The 13952-nt window shown below is 43.3% G+C and overlaps 1 pseudogene across 1 annotated transcript in view; it reads right to left on the minus strand.

Moving 5' to 3' along the window:
* LOC311046362 (MAM domain-containing glycosylphosphatidylinositol anchor protein 1-like) overlaps positions 1 to 13952 on the minus strand; it is a 191344-nt pseudogene that overhangs the window by 121781 nt on the left and 55611 nt on the right. The window contains exon 4 of the transcript XR_014602894.1: positions 5823 to 5997. The product of XR_014602894.1 is annotated as an MAM domain-containing glycosylphosphatidylinositol anchor protein 1-like (transcript). The remainder of the gene's footprint in view (positions 1 to 5822; positions 5998 to 13952) is intronic.

Genomic DNA, 13952 nt, shown 5'->3' on the forward strand with positions numbered 1-13952 from the left:
AGTGGTCTTACCCTTTAAGAGCTGCTATCTGCAATCCGTCATGTTTACTTTTAATCAACAGACGAAAAAGTGCAAAGCAAAATCCTTTTTAGATAAAACTATGAGAGTTTAAAATTGACCATTATCATGTCTGTTTTTACATGGTTCTTACACACCGGGAGCATTTATTTTGTGTGATTAACTCACATTAATTTAAACTGGAGTTGCTGTCATGAGTCCATCCTCACAGAGTGGGGACATTACGAGGCTATAAAGCATCATCATTATTTTTCAAAAATGAGATGAATTTCTTGCCACAAATAAAAGCATCAACCTGTTTGAAGGTGCATCACCAAATGAATAGTTCCAGATGAACAATTCCACAACACATTTTTGGATTATTCTTTCATCACTGTGTAAAAACCTTCACAGTTAAGTTAACATTGGATTTTGTTGTGAGGGTACCGGTACATGCTACCAAAGCTGTGACCCACGCATTGTGTGACATCCTACCTAGACAAATTATTTGTTTACAAACATTGAGACTGCACGCACAGGTGCCGGTTTCATGTAATCAATTCCCAACAGATCCCCAAACATGTTGTTTTGGGGTGCGCTGATTTCATTCAATGTCCTCGTCCTCCTGTGAGTAGGCTAAACAAGGCAAATGAAGGTAAATATACTTAGCTGACATAATAGCTGACATAAGCTCACATCGCATCACAGATACAACCGTTGTGAGCTTGGTGGTCTGCTATTCTTGGCCGTTCTCTGCGCACGACACCGTCTATAGCTACTGTACTGTAATAGTAATAGTTGCACCTCAACTCATTACCTCTTTCGCACTCTTTCTCTTTTCATCTTCTTGTTTTATGCACAACGAGAGACAACATGGGGATTTTGGCATCACAGTTTAAGTGAAAAATCTATCAAAATGTATTCAGCCGTCTTGCAGAGGGAACAAAGGCCCCTCCCTGGTAAAGAAATGCAAGAGCGAGAAATAAAACGATCGGGGAAGGATGAAAGGAAGGGAGAAAGGAGAGAGATGAGAAACGAAGGGGGGTGGAGAGGGTGGGCTGAAGGAGAGAAAGAGGACAGAAACAGAAAGAGAATCATAAAGAAACCGAAAAAAATCTGATGCAAAATCACAGTAATATAAAGAATCAAACAGGGACAGCACAGGGAGCAAGAACCAAAGAAACTGTGAAGCAAGAGGTAGAGAGAGAAAAAAAGAAAGAGAGAGGAGAAACAAACGTAGAGAGAAACAGAAAGAGAGACAGAGAGCAAGTAAATGTAAAGAGACAAAATGAGACAGAGAGCAATATATAGTATCCTGTGAAAAAGTCACGCAGGAAGTCAAATGGACATTGTATTTCTATGCTCAGAGAATATTCAGGGTACTTGAGACTGAATCTCAACTAAAGGTCAGAGCTTCAGTTTGTTTGTGTGTGTGTGCGATGCGTGTGTGTGCGCGTGCGTGCGTGCGTCCGTGCGTGCGCGTGTACAGTATAGCACGCCCACACAACATAAACCATCAAACCCAGGGCACTCAGTTCACACTATGCAGTTTCTCTTAACACAAGCTGCAGCACCAAACACTGTGGCTAGACCAAAGCAAAATACTCAAATAAATAAACAATGCATCATCATCATCATCATCATCATCATCATCATCATCAACATCAACATCATCAACATCATCATCATCATCATCATCATCAACAACAACATCTCCACTTACCTGTGAGTGTCCTTGAAGATGCTAATGAATCCTCCAGGGAGAGGCACAACCTCTGCTAAGCTAGCTATTAGCCTCAGCCCTAATAACCCATTGGGTATTTCAGGCAATATCTGTTCTGAGCTAAGCTAAGCTTATACACAAGAAGGAAGCTGTTAACCGTTCAGTGGGTTTCTGAACCAAGTCCATCCCATCAGTAGAGGCTATACTCAGAGTTAATCCCGCCCGCTCACTGCCCCACTGTCTCACTGGTCAGAGTGTCGAGGGTCATGGAGCAGCTGGTTCACATTGGGGGTTTGAATGGAGTGATATTAGGTGTAAAGATGTTTTGACAGTTTTTAAAATGTTGATCAATCTAGGGGTCCGTGCTTCAACATTTTGATTCTAAATGTACGGTAATATATTGGTCGATTGTCCAGTTCTAAAAGTCGGTTGACTGAAGCTGTTCTGCTAATTCTACTTTAGTAAAAAGTAGGCTTCTGTGGAAGACTCTCTCATCTAATGCTACAAATTATTACTTTCAACAAAATAATGACCACCTCTCATTGCCTCTCTTGCTCACGTACACCTTTTGTACGACAGTGCTGCGAGGTAAACAAACAATGCCGACACTATTTACAGTGCACCAGTGCAAACTTTCTGAAATATAAAGTGGAAGACGTATGGGTTTTATAAGACAGACGGAACATTGGACAAGTCTGGCCATTTGTAAGGTTTGTAGAGTGATTAAATACAGCGGCAGCACAACAAACCTTAACACTGATTTAAGACAGCATGGTGAAACCAACAAGGATTCTATGGATACTAGTACAACAAACAAGAACACTAAGACAAGGGGATTAAAACATGTGTCCAGCCACAACTTGGTGAGGTCTACTGTAATCTCAGCATCTAGCCCATTTCATTATTAAGGACTTACAAACTTACATTTAGTTGAGAGAGATGGCTTTCTAGACATATAGTAAACACATTAAAGCTGAGGTACAAGCTACCAAGTAGACAATATTTGCGAGCATGTTTGCTGAAACTGCAGCCCTGCATAAGGTATCCCCAAACAAACACACTCTCTCACTCACTAAACACAACATAAATTATACAGTGCTTTGCTAAAGCCTATAATTCAAAGTACACCGGTGTCGCTTGGCAAAAATAACAGATCTACAAGCTAACAATGCAACACTCTCGTGCGAAGGAGTACAAAGAGAGCTTAACAGTCTGCTTTTGAATGTATTGCTATGAGTAGCTGTATTGTTTTACTGCTGGTACTACACATTGTTTGCTATCAGTATGTACTGAATTATAGATACCGTACATTGTTTACTTTGTTCTGACAGTATGCACTGCATTTAACCATAATGCACACCGTTTACTATAATTAAACTTTTGGGTTTGATATCAAATTCATAACCACTTTTAGATAATTGGCTTATTATCTCTGCTAGGCCGGAAGGCCTGTACAGTGTACACGTCCTTACATACAGTCTCTCTCTCTCTCTCTCTCTCTCTCTCTCTCTCTCTCTCTCTCTCTCTCTCTCTCTCTCTCTCTCTCTCTCTCTCTCTCTCTCTCTCTCTCTCTCTCTCTCTCTCTCTCTCTCTCTCTCTCTCTCACCAGCTCTATGTGTTGGTCTAATTAGTACATCACTCCAATATCACCTTATGTTGTCTGGGTGCTAATGGGTACGTGTTTGTGTGTATGTGTGTGGGTGGGCGAGAGAGAGAGCGATTGAGAGTGTGTATGTGTAGTGTGGGGGGGGGGGCTGTCAATGATGGTTAGCATCACAGAGCTGCTGTCAGGGCCACAAATGCAACACAACCTGTTGAATACCCAGAGGCTGCCTGCAATTACCAACCCCGCGCAGAGCTGGGACCCCGGGGACACTGACCCCATCAAAACAAGAGTGGAGGGGGCATAGAGGGATTGGTGGTCTTTTGTTTTCTACGTCCGTCTTTGCTTTCCACATGACCCACGGGGTCATGAGAGACAAAAAGAAAAGAGTCGTGGGGGTGAAACAGCTATATGCGTGTGTGTGTGTGTGTGTGTGTGTGTGTGTGTGTGTGTGTGTGTGTGTGTGTGTGTGTGTGTGTGTGTGTGTGTGTGTGTGGGCGACTGCGTGCACATGTGTGTGCCTGCGCACGCGACCCCCAGTGAACCAGCCTGGTCTCCATGGCCTGGCCCCTGACTCAGAGGGACAGTGGGACGGCGAAACGGACAGCAGCACGGGGCCCCTATAACCAAGCACTGCTTCTCAACCTTGACATGTTGACAGATCAACATGGCTCCAAGACACTGAACCTTCACTGTCGGCAGTGAAGAGGGGGTCTTTCAAAACACTGTACAAAGACCACCCAGTTGGGGTGGGATGGGGAATGGGGGTGCAGTTTGTGCAGAGTGTATTCGGAGGCCAAAGCATACTGGGTTAAAAAAATAATGAGTATTTTAGATGGTATGCACTTTCAAAGGAGTGGCTTGGCTCCCTGTGCTAAAAGCACTGGCACTCCCTTAATTCCAAAGAGTGTTTCTTTTCTTTTTTATTGAAAATGTTCTCTAATGACAGATAAAAGCAAGGACACCCTCCTTTGTCCTCCTTCTCTTAGATTTATGTTTGCTTGTACAATTTGTCATCATGGAATCACAAACACAAAGTTGTGATGGAGACACAATTTTTAGATTATGTGACATCCTTGCCATTATACTATTTAATGGCCTTTGCTAATTCACTGTTTTAATTTGACTCCAGGGGGTTTTCAGTGCTGAGCGTCAATTTAGTATTTGAGTCTTTTTTAATTATTTAATTTAATTTAGTTAAATACAATATCAATGCTCCTAATGACTGCATGAGAAACAAGTATTTATGAATTCTGGGTATTGTAGTGTCTTCTCAGGTGTTGCATGTTATCGAAGCAAATTGACATCAAATGGCATCTAGAATTGTTATGAAATGTCTTTGTTAGTACGTGCTAATATACGGGGGTACGTCAATCATTTCTCTCTCTAGATTCGAGAAGGGGGGCTGGTCCAAAGGGACATACAGTATGCGCTGTCAATTGGTAACTGTCCCATGTGCAGTGGCATGGTGACAGCGTAGACTCCTGTCTCTCATGGATCCCCACTGGTTTATGCTTGAAACCTGTCAAGGGATTTCTTTGATGCTTTCTTTTCTGCCTGCTTCCCTACAGTTAACCCATTCAAACCGGGAACACATGTGGCTATACTTTGGCTATTTAGAAATAGCAGATCTACAAGCTCATGTAGATCTGCTATTTTTTTGAAAAATCGTGAAAATTTGTGCAAATCTTTTTAAAGCGAACATGTTTAACTCAAATCTTCTTCTGGGGGTCCCTAGATTGATTTGGGTTCCGTCAAAATATTTTGAGATGGGGGTCCGCGGCCAAATATATATAATTTTTGGGTTCCTTGACATAGAACCACTGATCATAGAAACATAGGTTTTTTTCAGAAAACTGTTAGGTATTTAGAAGACATTTTTTAGAATCGGCTTCAGGTCTTGATGGGTTCAGTGAAAACGGGGGTAACATTGTAGTATGCAATACCATCCGTTACAAAGAAGACCTTGTTGGGTAAAAAAAAGCATCTGGTTTATGAGCAGGACAGACGGACTGGACTGTTGCTTGGTTGAGAAACAGTGGGCTAGGGAGCCCGTACCACCTGGTAGAAACGTATTATCAACATTGTTAATCTATCGCACCAACTCCACCACTCCCCAGGAGTATCTGGCCAAATACATCTCTGTAGAATTAAAGTTGAATTTAATCAAATAATCATATACATCAAAACACAATTTCAGAGGAAAAACAGCTGATTTATAGCTGGAGAATTAGAATTTGGAATTTACGAGAATGTGGATTTTTGACTGAAAGTTTTTGTTAAGAATACATTTGAAACACTTCAGATACTCCTGTGGAAAGCCACGCCCATGTGGAACTTCATCATTCATTCAACCATCCAATCTCTCTCTCTCTCTCTCTCTCTCGCCCTCCATACAGTGGGAATGGCCATAGTGGTTTTGTGGTGAAGATGAAGTGGAAGGGCACTATGTAAATATATCTTTTCATCTCTGTTGGTTCTGTATCCCTGTCCACTTACACTGCACATCTACGCGGATGGACTTGATAGCAGCCACCCCCACCCCGTTGTCAGCCTTGCAGTAGTAGCGGCCCCCCTGCACTCTCTGGATGACTTTGATACGCAGCGTCTCATTGTAGATGGACGTCTCCTGGAACTTCTCTGACGCACTGCCTGCTGTCTTCGTCCACCTGACCTGAGAGAGAGAGAGAGAGAGAGAGAGAGCGAGAGAGAGAGAGAGAGAGAGAGAGAGAGAGAGAGAGAGAGAGAGAGAGAGAGAGAGAGAGAGAGCGAGAGAGAGAGAGAGAGAGAGAGAGGGGGGGGGGGGGTGTTGTGAGTCTTTGTAAAAATTGTCTAAATGCAAACAAGCTTAACTGAAGTCAGAGAAGAGGATAAGAGAGAAAGAGAATGAATTCAGTCTCTTTGATGAAACATCTGTCTTGCACGACCACAAACACTTGTCTCTCACTGTGTTACCCATATCCATGCTGCCATGAGAGCATGTGAGCAGAGGCGAGCAGAGAGCTCCGGTGCAGGTCCAGGTGCTTTTGCCACTCAAGACAATTTAAATTAATTATTAATTATCCTTTATAATTAATAAATAAGTATAATATATACTTAATAATAATAATACTGGTAATGAATTACCAGGGAGGTAAGCTAGGGTGCTTATTTTCAGCCACACTCTACATACAGACACACACATTAAAACCCATGGGAGCTGACCAGTACAACCTCTGTCTTATACTGATGGCGTTGGGGGAGGGGTCAGTGGTGGCCAATCACTTCCCCATCCAGATTCTTCCTGCCGGTCTGGGGAATCAAACCAGGAACCTTCCAGCAACAAGTACACTCTTCATACCTTTAGGCCAAAGCTGCCCCAAACAATGAACAATGCCTATGTCTCTTAGTAAAAGGTATAGCCTAGTAATTCCTTAGGCGTTGAAATTGGATGGCATGTGTTTTTGTGTTTCTCTTCGAGGAAGAGCATCTTGTGAGCATGGCGTGGCATTTCTCCCTGTCAACTGCACTCACATGCTCTGGTTGTCTCTGCCAGGCCGAAAGGCATGGCGAGAGAGTATGTTTTGCACCCTGTCCGTCCGTCAGTGTGTGTGTGTGTGTGTGTGTGTGTGTGTGTGTGTGTGTGTGTGTGTGTGTGTGTGTGTGTGTGTGTGTGTGTGTGTGTGTGTGTGTGTGTGTGTGTGTGTGTGTGTGTGTGTGTCCGTCTGTCCGTCTGTGAACAGCTAATCTCCCACGCCGTTGGCATGATCGCAGCGAAACTGTTCACACACACTCCCTGGATGACAATTCAGAACCTATGCCCCAAATTTTTCCACATGGGCCTATTATAGCGCCACCAGGAGGCCGCTTTTTGCAAAACACATTCAACTTTGTATGTGCACTCCCTATAGGCCAAGGAAAAACCTTTGCCGTGCATTTTTAACATCTGCCTTTCATAGCGCCACCAGGAGGCCGACTTATGTAAAACACATTTTAGGATATTACTCCTTCAGATGTTATCCAAATTTCACGCAAATCGGTACATATGATCTCTTTCGTCATGTGATCAAGACGGATCTGTTACATTTTTCATATTCCATCCTGATTGGCTAAGATTGACATCTAAAGGTTGCAGGAGTGGCCCGTTTTGAACAAAATGCCGCAAATCATGAACGCAGCGTCCGATTGCGGTGTAACTTTGCACGCACATTTGCACTACGTCGAGGAAGAAATGCCACCCTTTCCACATTGGCCTTTTATAGCACTACCAGCAGGTCTAATTTAGCAAAAAATTATGAATGCAGTGTCCGATTGCCATCAGAGGCCTAAGAAGAAATGGCACCCTTTTCAAAATGGCCTATTAGAGCGCCACTAGGAGGCCACAATAACCTACCTTACCTGGCGGAGACCTGTGCTCCGAGGAGCACTTTTTCTAGTTCACATATCATTCCTACATCCCAAAAAAAGATACCCCAAGCAAAATCCTATAGATTAAGAGAGAGAGACAGAGAGAGAGACATAGCGAAGACAGACAGAAAGGCAGATAGAGACTGCCTTGAATGAACAAACATAACAGCAGAAACATGAAAATGATTATATGGTGAGTCTCCTGTGATATGAAAAATAATCAGTCAAACGGATCTTATCAGAGACACACTGTAGCTGACTAGATAAACCAGAGACAGTGTGATAGAGTTGACTCTATCAGATTAGAATAAGATAAATTGAGTCGCTAAAGAAGGCAACACAAACAACATAAGACTCTGCTATCAACAAAGCCTATAAACAAAACGTTCTGCATGTCATTAAGAAAATCCACCAGTCATAGACTTGGATTGAATGTTAATGTCATCGTTTAATGAACTGGTGGTCATCAGTAACTGGAAATATATGCTTTTCTATACGAAAAGAGTGTCCTTTAGAACTACTGTTAACACTTCATGTTGTATCAGTCACCAATGTTCCCAAATATAAAATATATATGATAATATGTATGTCAGAACATTAGATTTAGATTTAGAGCTAGGAGACTTGTCTTGTTAGTCAGAATGTACTGCCCGGGGGCTTTTCCAAGATGGTGCCGGAGTGAACCGACTTTGGCTATATAACATGAAAATGATGTGAATATTTGTCAGTGATGTGTGATCATCTACACCACATCACTGATAGAATCTCTCTCTGCTCCGTCGAATGGATGGGAATCACATTAGACGCTGCAGTGGGGCCACCCGCGGTACTAAACGGAGAGCATTAAGACATCCTTAGAAGGCCTTTACATAAACAGATCAGAGAGCATTAAGACATCCTTACGAGGTCTTTATATAAACAGGCTACAGTAGAAAAAAAAACAATGCTACGAATGGCACTTAATGCCACATGGACTGACCATATCAGAAATGTGGACCTCTACCGAGGCCTCCCACAGGTGGTGGGCACTGTGTCAGGCACCTGGCTGGACCTGGCGGCGAGCAAACTGACACTGTGGGAGCCACAAGGCACCAGGAGGGGAAAGAGTTGCACCACCTATGTAGTCACACTGCAGCCTGACAACAGAGCCAGCAACACTGAAGAGCCCAAGACCCCAAAGCTGAATAGGAGGGAGTGGGCATCAATCCAGGAGTCCCGATGTGGTGTCCACACTCTCGCATCGCATATAAACAGAGAGCATTAAGACATCTTGACAAGGTCTTTATGGTTCGTTCATGCTTCAGTTCTCCTATCAGTTCGTGGGAGCACTGTTAGACAGGGAGCTACACCATGCTTTCATTTGATTAATCAAATGCACGTACACGCTTGGATGCACACCTCACACACATCACCTCAATGTATGCGCCCGCGCACGCACGCACGCACGCACGCACGCACGCACGCACGCACGCACGCACGCACGCACATTGTGTGCGTTCCTTAACACTTGAGTACCATGTATATGAATGAGTGTGTGTATGCGTTTACTTTGTGTTTGCGCGTGTGTGTCCATTAATCCCTATTAACCTCTCTGTTTCTTATCAAGCTGTAAGAGACTATGAGACATCATGTTGACAAAGAGGGCACAGAGGATAATGGGCTGAAGTGACTGATAGTGTGTGTTTAAGTGTGTGTGTGTGTGTGCGTTTGTGCGTGCGTATGTGTGTTTATCTGAATGTGTGGTCTTGCTATTCATATGGCATCTGATTGTGCACACATGCACGCAAGTGTGTGTGTGTGTGTGTGTGTGTGTGTGTGTGTGTGTGTGTGTGTGTGTGTGTGTGTGTGTGTGTGTGTGTGTGTGTGTGTGTTCCTCATGTGTGTAGGTTATAAAGTAGGTTATGGATTAGCGGATTAGCAGGGCCTGTTTGTTCAGCTCTGTTTGTAGGATGGATTTGGTGGAAGCAGACAACCATTGATCAAATAGCCAGGGTGTGATGCTTCTGCATGTGTGTGTGTGTGTGTGTGTGTGTGTGTGTGTGTGTGTGTGTGTGTGTGTGTGTGTGTGTGTGTGTGCGTGCGTGCGTGCGTGCGTGCGTGCGTGCGTGAGGCTGAGACATCAGAAGGTTAATATGTGTCAACTACTGACAGGTCAACTGCCCTCTCTCTCTCTCTCTCTCTCTCTCTCTCTCTCTCTCTCTCTCTCTCTCTCTCTCTCTCTCTCTCTCTCTCTCTCTCTCTCTCTCTCTCTCTCTCTCTCTCTCTCTCTCTCTCTCTCTCTCTCTCTCTCTCTCTCTCTCTCTCTCTCTCTCTCTCTCTCTCTCTCTCTCTCTCTCTCTCTCTCTCGACACCTCAAGATGCCACTAGACCAGACAGGGTTGTTGTTATCACAGTCACCACTCAATACAACACCTCTTGACTTGGCATTTATCCAACACACTTCAAAAGGGGGGTTAGAGGCCATTCTGTCACACATCTCCATGTATACATCAAATCAATAAGGATATGGGTATGTGATTAAGAAATCATCAGCATGTATCCAACCTTACCTCTGCCATGATTGCAGCAGTCCATGATTGGATAATATTCAGTAATAGCAAATGCCTTGTGATAAACTATTACACACGCACGCACGCACGCACGCACGCACGCACGCACACACACACACACACACACACACACACACACACACACACACACACACACACACACACACACACACACACACACACACACACACACACACACACACACACACACAGTATATTCAATATAGTATAGAGTGGAAATGGAAAAAAATAATGGGTTCAAATGGATCAAATTTGCTATTTAGTCACAAGGTTGACTTGTCTTGTTAAAACGTCTCATTGGTTCAATATTTATAAAACCCCACAGTCACACTTAACCACTTTCACTTTCAAACTTAAAAAAGGTCACAACGTGCCACGTTGTATCAGATCGTGCCGCATCTGATATGTTTGCTACTTTTTGTGTGACACTATCGTACAATGAATATGTCAATATTAGTCAGACTCAGAGTGGGTGTTCACAGTGTAAAAGTGCAGACTGTGAATTGTTATTCCTTCACAGCGCAGGTACTGTACTGTATGTTGTGGAGAATGGAAGGTCTTCTTGGTTAAGTCTTTAAATAACACACTGAGTCAGAGAACTGCATTACTGCCATTCAATGTGCATCTGTCCATGTGCATTGTCATAAGCGGAAAGCTAGAACAGTTGACTGTTCCTGGCAGTATGATTTGTCTCTTAGTCCCTCAGTACTCCACCATGCACCAGGCACGCAAGGACCACCCACTGTCTTTAAAAAAAGGATGCTGGCTGTTCTCAGACATCCTTTCTGAAGTGATTCTTGACTCATTGCCAGCGGAGTCAACCATACAGCGGTTTATCCATCCAACTGGCTCAGTTAGAGGGAATCCGCTTAAAATGATAATCCTGTTATGTGGGAACAGTGTTTGGCATGGACGCAAACCCTCACACAGAAATGAAGACGTTTGCACACACACACACACACACACACACACACACACACACACACACACACACACACACACACACACACACACACACACACACACACACACACACACACACACACACACACACACACACCAGCCAGAGGCACAGATTCACATGAATACACACACAGACAGACACACATCTGTACAGAAGTAAGAGTGGGAAGGCATAGAGAAATAGGGAATGACTGAAAACCTAAAGGACAGAATGAGGTAAATGAAGTGAAGTATTCAATCCTTTGAGTGTGTGCACGTGTGTGTGTGTGTGTGTGTGTGTGTGTGTGTGTGTGTGTGTGTGTGTGTGTGTGTGTGTGTGTGTGTGTGTGTGTGTGTGTGTGTGTGTGTGTGTGTGTGTGTGTGTGTTTTAATTTTTACTTTCATATTGTAATTATGTCATGTATCTCCGATCCAACAACTAGCGTTATTATTTTAGTATGCAATAAAAAATGACAATGATTTTATAATGGGGGTGTTTGGGGGGGGCACCAAAAGAAATCTTGCTTAGGGCCACGAAAATCCTAGGGCCGGCCCTGCGTGCGTGCGTGCGTGCGTGCGTGCGTGCGTGCCTGCGTGCCTGCGTGCGTGCGTATGAATGTGGATGGGTGAATTTAACACATTGTAAAGCATTTTGGATCAAGGCATTCAAAAAGCGAACCTACTCTCTATCAATCTTCCCAAAGAGAGAAGGCACGTATGACAGATAGACCTGAAACTAGAACTCTGACAGGTCAGAAATGGACCTGCCCTCATGGTCACAAGAAGAACTACAAAGGAACTGTCCGCACTCATGGACAAAGTAAAGCCTACCCTTTGACGTGAAAATAAAAGTACACAATTTAGTTTCTACAACTTATTGCTCATCTTTTTGAATATCTCGTGTCCAAAATGTATACAAATTTAATGGCTTTTGGCTCTATTGAGGCTACTCAATATATAAGTCAAATTTGGTTCATAACGTATGGCAGTTTCTGTCAAAAAAAAGAAAAGAAAACATACATAAATAGGGCTCCTCCTTTAAGAAAACAGCATTAAATATTATATTATTTTTTTTTAACTATTTGATGGTCAATATCACATAAATCTTGTTGTCTCAAATACATTTTTATGAGGTTTGGACAAAATGTGTGTGTGTGTGTGTGTGTGTGTGTGTGTGTGTGTGTGTGTGTGTGTGTGTGTGTGTGTGTGTGTGTGTGTGTGTGTGTGTGTGTGTGTGTGTGTGTGTGTGTGTGTGTGTGTAAATGTAAATAAATGGTCATGGCCCATACATATAGCAGATGTGTTAAAATGGCCAGAGAGTGAGGGGGAGATAGAAAGTAGAACCCTGCACGGGACTGTTCACTTAATCCTGTTCCGGCTGGATTTCTGATCATCACCACCCCCTACGCAGACCGCCCGATCCCACCCATAGCAAAGTTTAAACTGTTCACTCCTGCAAGATTTATATTGGGACCAAAATAAAGAGAGACAAAATGAAAGCGAGAGAGTGGGGCACAATTTGATCATGTCAGCACCACGGACAGAGACACAATGAGCTGTGTTAATGAAATGAAATGTTGGTGTGACAAGCCTAATCCTCAGACAGTGCTAACAATATTAAACAAACATGTTAAAATATCAGGGTTTAACACAAGTTATGGAGCAGGTATATCGCCTCAACCCAGAGGCGACAGCTTTGTGTCCGTTGTCAGACAAAACCCTTGAACATTTTTAGCAACTAACAGGTACAATTTGACTTTGTCTTTGTCTTGAAAAAATAAGAAATCTGCTTTGCTTTTGTATTGCAATGACCAGCTTTGCTCTTCTTTTTAACATAAAATAACACATATAATAAAATGTACCGCTTTTTTTCTCACCCGCAGGGCCAGTGAGATCCTAATCCCAAAACAGGAATCTAATTGACAATATAAAAGCTGAGAGGGATGCAGTCATGTAAGCTGAAAGGGACACAGACTGTATAAAAGCTGGGAGGGAGAGCATGCTGGGGAGACAGACTAATATAATTTTAGTAGCAATCTAAGTAAAATACTAATCTTATTTTCTATAATAAGAAAATTGGGAATGTTCGAAAGACGGGGGCAGAACTTTGGGAAGTTGAAAGGAAGGCATAGGAGTAAGATTCTAACAGGTTTTACCTTAGACCACCGGGCTTCACATGGTTCCAGAAATAAGCATCTGAGCCACAGACAAGCATCTGAGCCAGTACACCATCAGTGTGCACCCATTATTCTCTTACTTAAAGACCGGCTGAAATGAATCATGATTTCTTGTCCTTTGTGAATGTTCGTCCACACACAGCTTACCAATATGGAGACACTACAGGGCTGTTACTCTGTTCTGAATCTAATTCTAAAAGATTATGGCTGGACGGTGCATTACAAACATTCCTGTTTAAACAGTACACTAAAATGTGTATCTGAAATAGATTGCGGTAAGAATTAGGTAATGCATTAACGTCTCTCTCTCTCTCTCTCTCTCTCTCTCTCTCTCTCTCTCTCTCTCTCTCTCTCTCTCTCTCTCTCTCTCTCTCTCTCGCGCAGACGCGTCGCTAGGTCTCTACTAGGTCGGGGGCTTAGCCCCGCAGGCAACGGGCACATGCGCGCGTGCATGTGCCCCTCCTCCCGCGCGCGCACGCGCGCGTGTGCGCTTTTTTCCCCGCGGATTTCGCGGTTTTGGGTGCTTTCCCCCCCGTTTTTTGTTACTTTATTTC

The sequence above is a fragment of the Gymnoscopelus microlampas genome (assembly GCF_963454915.1).
Source record: "Gymnoscopelus microlampas genome assembly, chromosome: 1".
In the NCBI taxonomy this organism is placed as follows: Eukaryota; Metazoa; Chordata; class Actinopteri; order Myctophiformes; family Myctophidae; genus Gymnoscopelus; species Gymnoscopelus microlampas.